The sequence below is a fragment of the Equus przewalskii genome, chromosome 14 (genome assembly GCF_037783145.1).
Source record: "Equus przewalskii isolate Varuska chromosome 14, EquPr2, whole genome shotgun sequence".
In the NCBI taxonomy this organism is placed as follows: Eukaryota; Metazoa; Chordata; class Mammalia; order Perissodactyla; family Equidae; genus Equus; species Equus przewalskii.
The window spans coordinates 43466888-43483372 of record NC_091844.1 but is presented as its reverse complement, the minus strand read 5'-3'; the positions used below and the strand labels follow the sequence as shown (position 1 = coordinate 43483372).

The following is a 16485-nucleotide window of genomic DNA, read 5'->3' as shown; positions in this document are numbered from 1 at the left end:
TAAATTTCCCTGTGAGAATTGCTTGAGTTGCATCTTGTAAGTTTGGTATGTTGTGCTTCATTTTAATTCGTTTCAGAAATTTTTTAAAATTTCCCTTGTGATTTCTTCTTTGACCCATTAATTATTTATGCTTGTGTTGTTTAGTTTCCACATATTTTTGAATTCCCCAAATTTCCTTGTTATTGATTTTCTAATTTAATTCCATTCTGAAGAACTTATTTGTATGAGTACAATCCTTTTAACTTTATTTAATCTTGTTTTATAACCTAGTGTCAGATCAATCCTGGAGAACATTCCTTGTGTACTTATGAAGTAGGTGAATTCTGCTGTTTTGGAGTGAATTGTTCTTTAGATGTCTTTAAAGAATTCCTTTAAAGAGTTGAAGTCTTATAGAGTAGTCCCCCCCTTATCTGTAGTTTCACTTTCTATGGTTGCAGTTACCTGTGGTCAACTGTGGTCTGAAAATATTAAATGGAAAATTCCAGAAATAAACAATTCGTAAGTTTTAAATCGTATGCCATTCTAAGTAGCCTGATGAAACCTTGTGCCATCCTGCTCCATCCTGCCTAGGCTGTGAATTATCCCTTTGTCCAGTGTATTCACAGTGTGTACCCACCTGTTAGTCATTTGGTAGCCATCTCATTTATCAGATCGACTGTTACAGTGTTTGTGTTCAAGTAACCCTTGTTTTACTTAATAATGGCCCCAAAAAGCAAGAGTAGTGGTGTTGACAATTTGGATACGCCAAACAGAAGCCATAAAGTGCTTCCTTTAAGTGAAAAGGTGAAAGTTCTTAATTTAATAAGGAAAGAGAAAAAAAAAATCACATGTTGAGGCTGCTAAGATCTATGGTAACTTTTATTATAGTATATTGTTATAATTGTTCTATTTTATTATTAGTTATTGTTGTTAATCTCTTACTATGCCTAATTTATAAGTTAAACTTTATCATAGGTGTGTACGTATGGGAAAAAACATAGTATATACAGGGTTTGGCCCTATCTGTGGTTTCAGGCATCTACTGGGGGTCTTGGAAGACATCTGCAGTTAAGGGGAAACTACTGTATATCCTTGTTGATCTTCTGAATAGTTGTTCTATTGATTATTGGAAATGTATTGTTTAGGTCCCCAGCTAGTATTGTTGAATTGTCTATTCTTCCCTTCAATTCTGTCCATTTTGCTTTATGTATTTGAGGCTTTGTTCTTAGTTGTATATATGTTTATAATTGTTATGTCTTCCTGGTGGATTGATCCTTTCATCATTATAAAGTGTCATTCTTTTTTTTTTTTCTTGAGGAAGATTAGCCCTGAGCTAACATCTGTGCCAGTCTTCCTCTAATCTATATGTGGACCACCACCACAGCATCGCTGATGAGTGGTGGTCCGTACCCAGGATCCTAACCTGTGAACCCTGGCTGCTGAAGTGGAACGCACTGAACTTAACCACTATGTCATGGGGCTGGCCTCTAAAATGTCATTCTTTATTTGTATTAACATTTTTAAAGGCTCTAATTTGTCTGATATTAGTACAGCCACTCCTGCTTTCTTATGGTTGCTATTCACATGACGTATCTTTTTCCATCATTTTACTTTCAATTTATTTGTATTTTTAAATCTAAAGTGTGCTTGCTATATACAGCATATGGTTTTTGTGTTTTTTTTTTAAAATCCAATCTAACATTCTCTGCTTTTGATTGGATTATTTAATTCATAAACAGTTAATGTTATCAATATGGTTGGACTTGGTTGGAACCAGCATCTGCCATTTTGGTTTTTATTTTCTTTTTTTAAGGAGGATTAGCCCTGAGCTAACATCTGCTGCCAGTCTTCCTCTTTTTGCTGAGGAAGACTGGCCCTGAGCTAACATCCATGCCCATCTTCCTCTACTTTATACGTGGGACACCTACCACAGCATGGCTTGTCAAGCGGTGCCATGTCCGCACCCGGGATCCGAACCGGCGAACCTGAGAATATGTTATCTTACATGACGTAAGTTAAGGATCTTGAACTGGGGAAATTATCCTGGCTTATCTGAGTGGATCCAATGTAATCACAAGGGTCCTTGTTCTACCCCTCTTACTCCATCTTGGAGGGGTTAGAATTCTTAAGATTGCATGCCTTCTCTTAATCTGCGAAACTAGGCTGAGTGCTGAGAGCCTCCTGTTTGTTTTTCCTAGGGAAGTACCCCAAAATGCTTGAGTTTATGTGTCTTCTCCCAATCCTGCAGTCAGGCTGGCTTTCTGCACATGCTCATTAGCCATCTGCAAAGGCTCACATTCACTGTCTGTGGAGTGCACTCAGGGAGCTGGCCACAGGATGTGGGGGACAGAGGGGCAGTGAGGTGTGGTACAGAGGATTGGGGATACTAATGGGCCAGCTGAGGGGTCCACAAGGGAGGCATCCCCAGTGGCTCATGGGCAGATTTCCTGATGGAGTCTGCAAAGCAGTTAGTAGGATCCATGGCCCTTTGTTGAGTCGCAAGCCCTGGTTGCCGTAAGTCTTTGGCATTCTTCCCTGATCCCAGCCACTCAGCCATGCTGATCCCCTCAGTATTCTGGGTGGGGTGAGAAGGAGGTGGGTAACTTAGCGTCCCACACGACTAGGGAAGCTGGGCACTCATAATCTATGCTCTCACATTTTCCTATGGGAAGGATTGAGGACTGAGGGGGTCTCTCTTGGCGCTAAGCTGTGCCACCACTGGGGAGAGGCGATACAGGTAAAGTGAAACTGTTCTTTTTACCCTCCTGAATGAGCCTATTCTTTGATTTTTTGTTCCAATGATGTGCTGAAACTTCTCTGCTGAACTTCTGTCCTCCAACAAAGATAACTCTCATCCACGGGCGATTGACAAAATCAGTGCACAGTGAGGAGATGATGATACAAAACTATTCTGCCATCTTGTTGACATCACCTACACTAGTTTTTAAATATTTCGATTATCAGTCTTTAGGGGGGTGAAAACATAGTCTTTAAATTACTACTATATGACTCTGAGTTTGGTTTTCTTTTTTCTTTTCAGATAGCTAACAAATATTTTTGCTGTCTTCCTGCTATTTTAGCTATTTTTATAGTACGCTCAGCAGTTAGGTTTGGTTTAACCCAAAAACATGTCTCAAACTGAATAAAGTCATATTTGCCTTTTAAGCCAAGGAGTCTTCCTCATCACACAGAGTGCCAGAGTTATACCTTCCTCCAGCTGCTCCTGTTGTGAAGGAGGCTATAACTTCACAGGAGCTGTTAACAATTCTAAACATAGTGCTAAGGAAATTCATTTTACTCCTCTGTTGGGAGGTGCTGGTGGGGGTAGGGAACCAATTAACAAGGAGAAAGGGGGTAATTATTAAGTGCATAAAAGTTTCCCAAATCAAATTAGCACTTAAACACAGAGGCATATGGACTTCTCATCTTTAGATGTATCACACCTTCCCTCTTAAAAATGCTGCAATGTCTCCCTGTTGAGGAGATTCAATGTGAAATTGCAGAGGATTCCCATTCTTACTAGAAAAGGAAAGCCCTATTAGTAAATTCAGTAAATTTGATAAGTCTATTAAATTCAATCCTGGGAATTACCCTTTTTATTATGTTTTCTCCTGTATTCTTCTAAATGCATTTTAGATAAACATTTATAGGTTCTTCTCTTGGCTGTCTCATTCTTTCTCTGGTTTTGGAAAACTTCTTCACAGGTTATTGTAACATGAAGCCTTCTCTAATTATTTAGCTTACTCCTTTCTCATTTGTCTCTAAGTGATAATCTGAGCCATTGTTGTAGAGGTCCTTGAGAATTTTCCCTCTTTCCTTAAATTTCTGCTCTTTGCAGCATGTTCTCAAAGTCCACATTATAGAGCAACTTCTGTACCTATCCCCAGGCTGTTTTGTTGTAGTTGGAAAATGTTCCCCAAATAATTGCTATAGGACTGTGCTTAGTGCTAAACATTTAATTAATCTCTGCTGTTGACATACTTTCTTCCAGGCTTATAGCTAATGACTTCCTGTTGGATTGGAACAAACACGTGACTAGATCTTTATTTGCTTTCTTGAGTTTTGGAAAGTAAGGGTTCTCTTCTGCAAAGTTCAAATGTCTTCTGAGGACTTTTGGGCTGTCAGTGACGCAAATTGTGGTTATCTAATTAAAGTCTCTGAAAAGCAGGTCTTGAGATCCTATTGTCTTCTTTAGATATTTAAGTCATCTTGGATCAAAAGCTTCATTTTCATCTTTTTTGTAACATGACCATCTAGTAAGATTACATGTATGCCTTTTTTTTTCTTTCAGCGCCTGAACTACAAATGATCAATTTCTTTGCACTCCTGTAATAAAAATATCTGCAAGGAATGTAGCTGCAAGGGGAACTTTTCTCACCAGCCTTTCTCTGCACTACTGCTGCAGCTGCTGACTTTGTCCTGGTGTTTGGAGAAGCCCCTATTAGCCCTCCCCACAGCATACTGACTCCTGAACTAGTCCTGTTCTCCCTTCCTTCCAATGCCAGTTTTTCCTGGGGAACCCCAGCGGTAAAAAAAGGAAAAGTGAGGGATGTATGATAAGGAGAGTCTATCCAGGTACCACTGAGCTCCAAGCTCCTGTTGCTCCTTGGACCTGCCTCCAAGTGCCATGTGAAGCCTGGATTATCACCATGATACTTCTCTCCCTCCCAAAACCATCCCTATTCTTCACCCCATCATAAGCTCCACCTAGTTTCTTAACACCCGGAGAGACTCCTGTATTCCTTGGGAGCCTTGCAATTGCAAATTAAATGACTCAAAACAAAGTGATAAACTAAATTGGGTGTTTAATTTACTGTCACAGGACTGAAAGATCCAGGAGTATAGGGCTTCAGGCCAGTTCAATCTAACTGCTCCTATTGTGTTATTTAACATCCACCTCTCTCCAACTCTATATGCTTATTACAGTAGTCTTAAAATTCGACTGTGGAACTTGGCTAAGCAGGCTGCTTTCTCCTTTTTAACATGCAACGGCAAAAGAACTCACTTTCCCCTCAGTCATTGCCCTACGAGCTCATCTGCCCTCACCCACCAGCCGGGGAATCTCCATATTCTCTGCTTAAAAGACAAGAAAGAAATGTGTTTGGGGCATAACCGAGTTGAATTTCCAAATGTATTTTCCTACAGAAATCTTTTGCTTATTTCCACTTACTTAAGTTCTGCCTTGTTCCAAAATGATTTAAGGTAAAAAGAAACAGTGTTGTACATGGCAGTGAGCTTCAAAGTACTCCTGAAAGTGTATTTCAGGTCTTTATAAGTGAAATAGATTTCTGTAGCTGGGCTGGCCCAAGATCCAATCACCATTTTTACATTTTCTCTAAGGGACCTGCCTCCCAAGTGAGAAATGATTTGCAAACGGAATCTTTGAGCACAATCTGCCTTGAGTTATAGGGGACTGCCTTTAATTCCTTTTCATGTCAATGGCTAGCCGAATCTCACTGGGCCTTCTACGTTAGATTTTCTCATTATGTTTGTACAAATGCTTTGTTGAATCAGCACTTGGTCCCATTTCTTTCAAGCCAGATCTTTAGTCCAGTTGAATCACACTGTTTGGTTTTCTAGCTAGCTCGCTACTTCAGTCCTGAAATTTTGTACATCTACAGCAGCGTTAACTAATCTTTACTAGTGTCTATGTGCTTTTTTCCTCTAAATATAAAATACATGAAATATATATTGTCCAAATGCCACCAGTCTTCATCAGTCTGGGGAAATAATGAGTTCACCTTAGAATTTACACTCGAATCCCACTGAGACATTGTCCCACCCACTCAAGTAGGAACTCAGCATCCCAGAAACTCCCCTTACTGCTGCCACCCCATTACCCTAAAAGTGTTCTTGGGAATTGCTAGGGAGTATTTTTATGTGGGTTCATAGAGTCCATGTCCACCAGCGATCCATTCTTCCACCAGATTTATCCTTTTTAGGAGAGCGGCTTCTGGAGGTAAACTACCTCGGTTATCAGCTGCGTGACCTTGGGCGAGGTGCTTAACTTCCCTAAGCTTCAGCTTGTTATGCGGGAAGTGAGGATTGTTTTAAGATTAAGCGAGAGAATGCATTTGGAGTAGTTGGAAAGTGCCTGACATGTGTTAAGCCCTCCATAACCATAGCAACTTCTACTGCGTCTTCTCTTTTTTAAGGTTCCTGTCCTGAGTGCTAGTATAGGATCCTTAAAATCTGCACATCCAGGGGGCATCAGAAGAGTCCTCAGTGCCATTGTGTATTCATCACAGAAATAGAGAGAAAGCCCCTGCTCTCATTTGGCTCAAGTGATTTCCTTGGGGCTGGTTGGGGTCAAAGTAGTTCAAGTTTTCTTGTATTTTTCAACTCACTTCCAGGCTCTTATGCATCAGAAGCGACCTTCTTGCAGACACCCTTCACCTCATGAAAATCAGTCAGGAGGACCCAAAGCCTCAGTGGAGATAAGGGTGGGGACTAAAATCTAGTCCAGGCACATAACTTCAGTGACCTTGCTTTACTGTCCGCCATGACCTCTGCGTGCAGAAGGAACCATTTTCTCCATTGCACTTTCTACCCTTAATTTCTCTTAATTTTAGTTGTCTATCTATATTAAGTGAATTAGTGGACTGAATCCATGTAATTCAAATCTAAATCTTTTATGTTCTTTTGCATGTACACAGACACTTCAGTGTATTTTATTCCCTCAGTCCTACAATGCATTCTGCTTTGCCTTCAAAAAATGATATTTAAAAACAATTTAGTTAAGCAAAATGACTTGATTACTTTTATAACAAAACACAAGTGACAGTAAATTTGGTAAATATATATATATTTTAAAAACTATTCGAACATTTTAAATTTAGAATAATAGTTTTGACTGGCTTAATGTTTTATTTATTTTAAACCATTTCCAGGATATACAATATCTTATTTTAAAATTATTTTAAGATCACAAGAACAAGCTAGACCCACCAGAAATCTTTTAAATAACTTTCAATATCTTTTCAATAGTGGTAACTAGCCTCTATTGAAAATATTTGGACTCTGCTGTAATTTTTGATATCTTATCAATTCAGAAAGGTAGGGGAGTGTAGTGTCATGATTTTGTGAGAGGGTTGGGGCCAGTTTGCCTAGTTTGAATCCTGGCTCTATTCTACAGTAGCTGTATATCTTGGGCAAGTTATTTAACCTCTCCATACTTCAGTTTCCTCATCTGTAAAATGGGGATAATGGTAGTCCAGAGGTCATAGGATGGTTGTGAGGATTTAAATAGTTAAGTATGTTAAGTGGTCACAGTGCCTGGTACATAAGCACTCAATAACTGTTGGCTATTATTGTTAACCACATCAAAAATATCGGACGAAAAAGCACATTATTTTGACTCATTTAACAAATATTTATGGAGCATCCAACTATGTGCCAGGAACTATGCTAGATTATGGACTAAAATGCAATTAAGAGAAAATTACTGCCCTCAAGGAACTAATAGTCTCATGGTCTGAAATTTTCAGATGATTGCCTCCATTAAATATTTTGTTTTGGAAAACAGCTACCTACGTTCACAAACCTAGCTTATGAAAGAGAGAGTTATTTTGAAAACAAAAAAAGGTATCTCCTGGATAAATGAAGAACTTTTGAAATTATATTCAATAATATTTTTCTTTTGTTTGTCCAAAATATCTAGATTTCAGGCAAATATGACTATGTAAACGGATAGCTTTAGTGGGATCCCAGTGTACAGGAAGAGTTCATGCAGCTGCAGAGAAAGTTCTAGGCTTTTATTCTCCTAGACTTCATTAAAATAATTTTAAAATTAGCCTTCTGAAGATAAACTAAACTAATTTCCATTTTTAATGTAACATTGTATAATTAGCATTTTCCCATTTGTTTACCATTTCCGTCCTTCAAAGAATAATAAGGGTTATTTAAACTTGAGCGATACAGCTAAGTTTAAACAACTAAGAACAATACTTTTCTATCTTTCACAGAAAATACATATTATTTTCTTGAAATTCAGCATCATCAACAAAATTCTTAAAATGACACAAATTGGGAAATAATTGAGCTTCCCAATTATCATTGAAAATTTATGAGAAAGACTTCTAGTCAATCTCTTGGGGTAAATGGAAGTGAATTGACAGCAAAGGATGCATATGTAGGTTTTGAAGAGAAACTGACCTTGTACCATTCTCTCAACCTTTCCTTCTTAACAGATGAATGTCTTTTGCTGCGTCAGTGGTTTGAAGTCAATAACCATTGATACTCTCCTTTGGGACCTCTTGTGCTTACAAAGGCAATATTTTGGAATGAGGGCACACAGTCTGCTGGTGAGTAACTAAGTATCTCTAATGATGGTAGGAAGAAATGTTACTTTGAAGCTCTGAAATTCAAAAGAATTATTGCTGCTCTGTTCTTTTTAGTAGTTATTGAATAATAATGGTGCATAGTTCCCCCAAACACTCAAGAAGTAAAAAAAGGTTATATCCAATAAGAATTAAAAAATTTTTTTTTTCTATAATACATCACTCTTGCTGTCTTTGGAAACAATTTAAAACTGCTGACCCTGTTAAGAGACTTGATACAACAACACCTTTTCAAATGAACCTGTTCGTTTATGTCTAGGTCAGAAAGATATGCAGAACTTTAGTTTTCAGCCCAAATATATTCTCAGATATAAAATGTGTTTTACCATTTCATCATCCCTTGCCTTTGGAGTCCTTAGTACCTGGTTGCTTGCTTGGTCTGCGTAAGTGATGAACATTGGCCACATGGTCAGTTAAAATCTGCTGCCATGTGTGGCTCACAAGTTTTGGCCTTTCAATAATCACTTCCTTACTCTCTTGTCCTCACATCTTCCTAGAGGCTACATAGAATTTAAGAAAAATCATAGAGGATTTGGATAGCTCCTCAATCTTTGTCACTGAGGTCTTAGAGTGTCACCACACCTTGGTGTCAAAGACAGCTGGACTGGATAATTCTTGAGTCTAATTGCACAAGGCAATTTTGCTTTCATCATGAAGGTGTAAATCCTGGTTCCAAGTAGAAACTATTGGAGATGCTGGTGACCTCCAGCTGGGCTACAGGGACCTGGAGATATGGCCATTGAATATGAACTTGTCTGCTTTAAGGTCTACTTTTAACTTTGGGTAATTTTTTGCCAAGAGGAAGAATGATTCCTGTAGCTGACTATAAAGTGTGTGGTTAATAGCTCTCCTTGCCTCAAAAGTGCATTTTTATGATACAGGGTAGAGTTAACGTATAGATCGTTTCACCCTTGCTCCTCATCTGTCCCCCGAAAAGCCTCTTATATTGAAACAAGTGGAATGAACAAAACCTGATTAGATGAGACAGCTGCAATATGCTTCTGCAGCACCCTGTCAAAACATTTGTCACACTGTATTGTAACTTCTTTTTTTATATGTCTGTCTTCCTTTCCATACTGTGACCTTCTTAAAGCGGGGATTATGTTTTACTGCTATTTCTTCAGTGCCTGGCACACGTTCTGTCACATAGTATGATATTTAACATGCAATAAGTGAATGAACAAGTGAAAAATAAATGAATGAATGAGCAAATCTGGAGTGGATCACTTCAGGAAATATTTTGTTAATGTGTGCTACAGAGATGTCTCTTAAATCCACCTGGAAAGCATGATGTTTCTCAACCCTGTCAACAATAAATGAACAATAAATGTAGGACATGCATATGGATGCTGACAGAACCAGTTGCTTGAACCCGGAAGAAACATGATATGACTGCAGAGCGTGAATGGTTTTATTTCGCAGCCATTGTGTTTTTCTAACAGCTAAGTCCTATCCAAAGTGAATATATTTTCTCCTAATATGAGAGTTGGTTTCTGAGTTTGATTAGTATGAAGCAAGTCCACAGAATCTGACTACCTTCTGAGAAGCTGATAGAATTGAGAGCCTGGATTAAGAAACCTGCTAGAAACCTGACTGAGTAGCCAGTGAGTATCATTCAATGTCTATGTATTTCAATTCGGAGTGTTTATAAACGCACTGATTTTACAGGTGCCTTGTATTATTTATTTCAAATCAAATTAAAATCGTGAATTTCCTTTGATAGAGTAATTTAGTTTGAATCACATATACAATGACATTAATAATAACTGGAAACAGATTCTCAATAAATATGTGTGGTTACCCCTATTCATTATGAGATTTTGTCATGTCGTTGACTTTTCACTTTCTTAAGTGAAAAGACCAGGTAATGGAACTTAATCTGATTGATTTGATTGGTTCAGTGGTTAATATATGCATGTGTTTATAAGGCTCTGTAAGAGACATGCTCAAGGTCAAAATAAAACTTGATTAGTTAGATAAACTGTCTTTTTGGAAAAATTTTGTTTATCCCCTCTTGAATCCTATAACGAGCATATGCACATAAAACTCTCTGTTTAAGAGATAGGGGGCTCTTGAGACCAATTCTGTTCCTTTGACTGATTGAAAGGAAACCAACATATATCGAGCAACTGCTCTTCACCAAATGCTGTGCAAGATGAACAGATAGAGGCCAGACTGTGTACTAACAGACTTTCTGCCTGCAAGCGGGTGAGCGCCCTGCTATGCTTTTCACAAAAGGTTTCTCTCTGTGTCGCATATAATGCCGGTTTATTCATTATACAAATATATACATACATATACTCACTATATATACACATAAAAATCTTTATTGAGTATACGGTATACGTAATCCAGATTTCAAAGATTCCAAATCTCCTTAAATTAATTCATATAATTAATGCAATCCTCATGAAATACCAACATTTTGAGGCATCTGATAAAATAATATTAAATTTAAGTAGGAAGCATTAATATGTGAGTCTGTTCTTAAATCCAGTGAAGCTTACATTTAGTTGGGAGAGACACAAACATAAGCAAACATGTAAGTAAAATATACGCATGATGTTTAGATGGTGAAAAGTGCTCTGGAGAAAAGTTAAGCAAGAAGGTGGATATGAAGGTGGTTATCTGTGGGGCTTCAGTTTTAAATAAGGTCCACAGGAAATACCAATGAGGTAAGTATTATTATTTTCATGTTGTAGAAGAGAAATTTTACATTTCCAAGATATGTGAGCGGCTATGTGAAATTCAGTAGCGTTTCAAAAAGAGTTTAATTTGGGTATTTGAGATATTTAAATTAAAACAATAATACAACCGTCTTGAACTATAAAATCAAACCAACAAAATATAACAAATGTCTTTCATAATAATTAATGGGGTGTCTATGTTAAACAATACATGGGTCAAAAAGAAAATCAAAACTTTGATTGTGTAATGTTTATAAAATAAGGAAAATGAAAACAATAAGCTTCGGTACCTATGGGACATATCTGTAGTGATGTATGGCACAATTACCATAGTCTTCAATTCTTACACAGGAAAGATTCACAATAAATTAATTATTCAAATCAAGATTTTAAAAAGGATCAACAAGTAGGAACTAAGGAAAGTAGAAGGAATAACAATAAAATGAAAGCAGAAATTTATGCATAATAAACAGAACTTATACATAAATCTAAAAGATGATTCTTTAAAACTGCAAATAAAATAGCTAAAATACACAAAATTAGAAATAAAAGTGAGGAAATAAACAACTGCACATAAGGGAGAAATGCAATTAGCTATAAGTGATTATCTTACAATATTTTCTCTACTTCTATTTTAAAACCTAGACAAAACAAACATTTTTATAATAAAAATTTCCATATATTACTAGAATTTACTTAAAAAGATGTAAAAAACCTAAATAGTCCAAAAACCAAGATGAAAATTGAGAAAAGTGTTTAAGTTATTCCCCACAAACATCACTCTCAGAAGATTTTACAGATGCAGTTTTTCAGATACTTTAGAAAGAAATAATTCTAATTTTGCTAAATAATTTCTATAATATAAAAAAGGAAAGTTTAAATTCATATCAAAACCTCCTAACAATAACAGAAAGAGAAAAACAAAACTGACTACTGACCACTTTGTTAACCCCTGAAAGCAAAACTGCAAAACAAATTATGGCAAGTATTTTAATATTTGAAAAACTAGTGATATAATTTTCCATATTAAAAGGTAAAGGAAAACGATATGATCAATTTAATAGATGATAAAAACGTAGCTCTTAAAAGCAATATTTAAGGGCCAGCCCCATGGCCTGGTGGTGGAATTCTGTACACTCTGCTTCAGTGGCCTGGGTTCGGTTTCTGGATATGGACCTACACTACTTGTTGGCAGCTGTGTAGTGGTGGCGACTCACATACAAAATAGAGGAAGGTTGGCACAGATGGTTGCTCAGGGCAAATCTTCCTCAGCAAAAAAAAAAAAAAAAAGAAAGCAATATTTATTTCTAATATAAAACTTATAAAAATATAAAATAGAAATGCAAACTTCCTTATCATGAGATAGATATGTGTCTTAATTCAAAAGCAAGCATCAGGCTTAATATTAAAGCACTAAGATATTTCTGTTACCATCAGGAGAAATAAAAAGATAATCTTATATATCATTATCATTTATTATTCTTTTGAAAGTGCAGCCAGTACAAAGAGGCAAAAATGAAATTAGACTTATAATTTATTATTGGAAAGTATGGGCCAATTTTTTATTTTGTAAATGATAGCAATATATATCTGTAAACCTAAAAGAATCAACTAATAACTATTATAAAAAATAATTTAGTGAAATAACATTAAAAATTAATAACTGAAAGTTTCCTCTTTACTAAAACTATCAGTTTGGAAAAACAATGGAATAAAATATGTAATATGCAGTATCTTGGAATAATAATTAATGTATAGAATTTATGTGAAAAAAACTTTAAATCTTTTCTAAGGGTAATGAAGTATTAAATGGAGAGAAAAACTTACTTTGGACAAGAATAATCTATGCTATAATAATGTATATTTTCTTCAAATCTATACATTTACTGTGCTCCTTTTAAAATACCAGCAGGATTCCTTTTGAGAAAATTTCTAAAGTGATACTAAAGTTCACTTGGAAAAATAAATGGTAAGATTAAATGAAAGATTGAAAATAAGAAGAGTAATGAGGAAAAACAAGCCCTATCAGATATTAACATAAATTATAAATCTAGAGAACTTGAAAGAGTTTGTTACTGATTTAAGAATAGACTGAAGAATGTGGAAGGAGAAGTCCAAATATGCGAAAATGTAATACATGATAAAGGCAGAATTCAAATAAATGGGAGAGGGAATGGATTATTTAACAATGTTCAATAAATTGGCTTAACATCCGGAGAACTAAAGTGAGGGTTCTACCTCACTTCCTCCCCTAAAATGAATTCCAAACGGATCCAACGTTGTAACGTACAAAATAAATTCGTAACAGCAATGGAGTAAAACATTAGGATATTGCTATAGTAAAGGCCCTCTAAACATGACACAAAATTTGGAAGTCATGAAGGGAGCCTGATAAATTTAAGGACACAGATTAAATCCAGGGCCGGCCCGGTGGCGCACTGGTAAAGTTCGCACGTTCCGCTTCTCGACAGCCCAGGGTTCACCGGTTTGAATCCCGGGTGTGGACATGGCACTGCTTGTCAAACCATGCTGTGGTAGGCATCCCACATATAAAGCAGAGGAAGATGGGCATGGATGTTAGCTCAGGGCCAGGCTTCCTCGGCAAAAAAGAGGAGGACTGGCAGTAGTTAGCTGAGGGCTAATCTTCCTCAAAAAAAAAAAAAAAAATTAAATCTTTCAGTCAAAACAAAAATTGAAGTGAAAACAAGAATGACAGCCATAGGAAAAAGTAATTGGAAAAGCATATGAGAAAGGGCTAATTTTATTTTTCATAAATTAATAAGAAGAATGGCTCAACCATATAGAAATATGAACAAAAATGTAAAGAAGTAGTTTACTAGGATGACCATCACAAACATTTGTAACAACCACAAAAAATTTGGAAACATCTAAACATCTATCAGTTATGATTCAAACAAATAGTAGAGTATACTGCACAAATTTTATTTTAAAATGAGGTAGATTTTTTTTAAAGATATGGAAAAATATCCAAACTACAATGTCATGTGAATCAGTAACCTAAAAGTACACACAGATTTATTTCACTTGTGAAAAAGCAGAGAATTTCTAATAGGATATTCCTGTTATCACTGTTTGCAATAATGTTCACTTAATGCAAAGCGTAATGGGTCTATTCTATGATAATGGTTGATTATTTCAAAAGTCATCAAATTAAATAAAATTTAAAGTGAAAAGAAAAGGGAATAAAAAACTTGCAATGTACGTAATTAAATGCAGTATGTTGATTTCCTGTAGAAATGATATTGTGTTAATATTTAAGAGTATTGTGTGAATTTAACATTTTGTTTTGGAGATACTTAGTTTAAAATACGGGATTCATGGGGTAACTTTATAGTAGACCAATATGAAACAAGTAAAAGCTAAGTTATTCAGTTTATTATTCCTGTGGAATAGCAAATGATTCCAACGCCATATTCTAAAGGTAAGTATAAAGAAGCTTTTTTTCTCTGAAAAACAGCAGCCTTTTACAACTTGTTTTTTAGCTTCATGATAAATTTCCTACAGCTGTTCTTCTTTCAGAATAAAAGAATAGTTATCTTAAACCTCTCGATAGTTGTACCAGTTTCATTTTAAAGAAAAAAATATATAGTATACTTTTTGTTCAATTTCTGAAAGTCGCTAGAGAAGAAAACTGCTTCTCTTTTGATGGTTTGCCTGTTATTCATCTTTGTTTTCAAAGTTTTAAAAAGTTATGAGTAATGCTTATTCCCTTCTTCTTTGTAGGAATATTATTTAAAGAATAATCTGCGTTTAAATATAAACCAAATATAAACCAGAGAAATATAATTCATTCAGCCATTGAATTAATAATGATTTACTAAGGGGTCCGGCCCATGGCAGTGTTTGAAGTTCCCTGTACTCCGCTTCAGCGGCCAGGGTTCATAGGTTCAGATCCTGGGTGTGGACCTACTCCACTCACCAGCCATGCTGTGGAGGCATCCCACATACAAAATAGAGGAAGACTGGCATAGATGTTAGCTCAGGGCTAATCTTCCTCAAGTGAAAAAAGAGGAAGATTGGCAACGGTTGTTAGCTCAGAGAAAATCTTCCTCAGCAAAAAAAAAAAAAAAAAAAGAAAGCAGAGAGAAAAATAATATTAATTTACCAAGAACTTGAAAACTAATTGATCACCAGCTAAATTTTACTCTTTTTTCTTTTCTCTCAAACCACTTTGTGTAAAGTCACAGTTTAATGAGCAAATAGGAAATTTCACTGAAGAAATTATTGTGGTAATTCTGTTACTAACAGCAAGTCCCAGAGCAGTTTCAACCATTTGAAGTGGTTTCTATTCTTTCATAGATTATTTGGAATTGGTTTATTATAACCTGGTGGGATGACTCTGTTCTTTCATTTTCTGCCTAAGGAACCAGGAACCCAGTTCAGAAGCTGTCATCACTCTGAGGTGCTGGGCTGGCGCTGGGAGACCTGCCGTTCTCCCAACTGTCTCTCTGACTTCAGATGAGCATGGATGCCTCCAACTTGAATCTAGGGTCACAATTCTTTGTCTAAATTACCAAAATCTTGGAAATTGAAGGTTAATGTTTTGACCTTGAGGAATAAAAAATTTTGACAAAATGAAGTGAATGTCTTTATCTGAGGGAAGAAATCTTCCTTGTACCGTGAGTGACACTGTATCGCCATTTTCCAAAGAACATGCTCTGAAAACGAATGTCTCCAGATGTTCAGAGCGATGTGGAAAAGTTTGATGGGAGAAATTAGTTTGCAAATATCTGAGTTTAAAAAGTTAAACAGTTAAAACTTTCTTTTTAGTAAAAGTCATCCCTAGGGCTAATTTGTATTCGAATGAAGATGGTGAACATCCCAGAGGGGGATATATCCCACGCTTAGCTGACCATGGAGACTCTTTTTTCACCTATAGAACATCTGTTTAGTAGAACTCAATTTGGGTAACACTGATGAGAGCATATCTTCAGACGTTTTTTAAAAATCACCTTAATAATTTGACTTTCAGCAAAATCTCCTGCTATATTTAAATAAATTTATACTTTAGAAAGTTAATCTATGGTATCACCTTTTATTAGTCCGAGAATTACACATTTTATGGTTTTAGTAAGAGGCTTCACAACTGACTGATGGACTGACACCTTGGAGTCACTGAGCAAGAACTCTGTTGGCCAAGTTGCTGTATTTGTTTGAAAGAGCTTTGCTAGCCATCAAGGGGGGCTGGGCACACCGGCTGAGCCTTGCGATGTTCTGTGGGCCCTGCCCAAATTTTTAGCCACGCAGGCAGTCTGGGAGTGGCAGCTGGCTCTAGAAGCCGCGCGATGTGCCCACCCGCAGGCAATGACTATTTTGGTTACTCGATGGGCAGATGAAAAAAAGGGAGGCATTTTCCCATGTGAATGTCTAAATGATAGATTATCTACCAGTATTTTATTATTTTATCCAACAGATCAATTTAATTGTGTTCTTTTCTCAATTTCTGTGATCTGCCACTC

The 16485-nt window shown here is 36.3% G+C and overlaps 1 long non-coding RNA gene across 2 annotated transcripts in view; it reads left to right on the top strand.

Annotated features, from left to right (window-relative positions):
* Positions 1-16096, top strand: part of LOC103546249 (uncharacterized) — a 63815-nt gene extending 47719 nt beyond the window's left edge. The window contains exons 2-4 of one of the 2 annotated variants that reach the window (XR_011526531.1): positions 8169-8282; positions 9412-9922; positions 15390-16096. This is a non-coding gene — a long non-coding RNA (uncharacterized lncRNA). The remainder of the gene's footprint in view (positions 1-8168; positions 8283-9411; positions 9923-15389) is intronic. The other variant, XR_543644.2, reaches the window with a different exon arrangement.
* Positions 16097-16485: the final 389 nt, after the last annotated feature.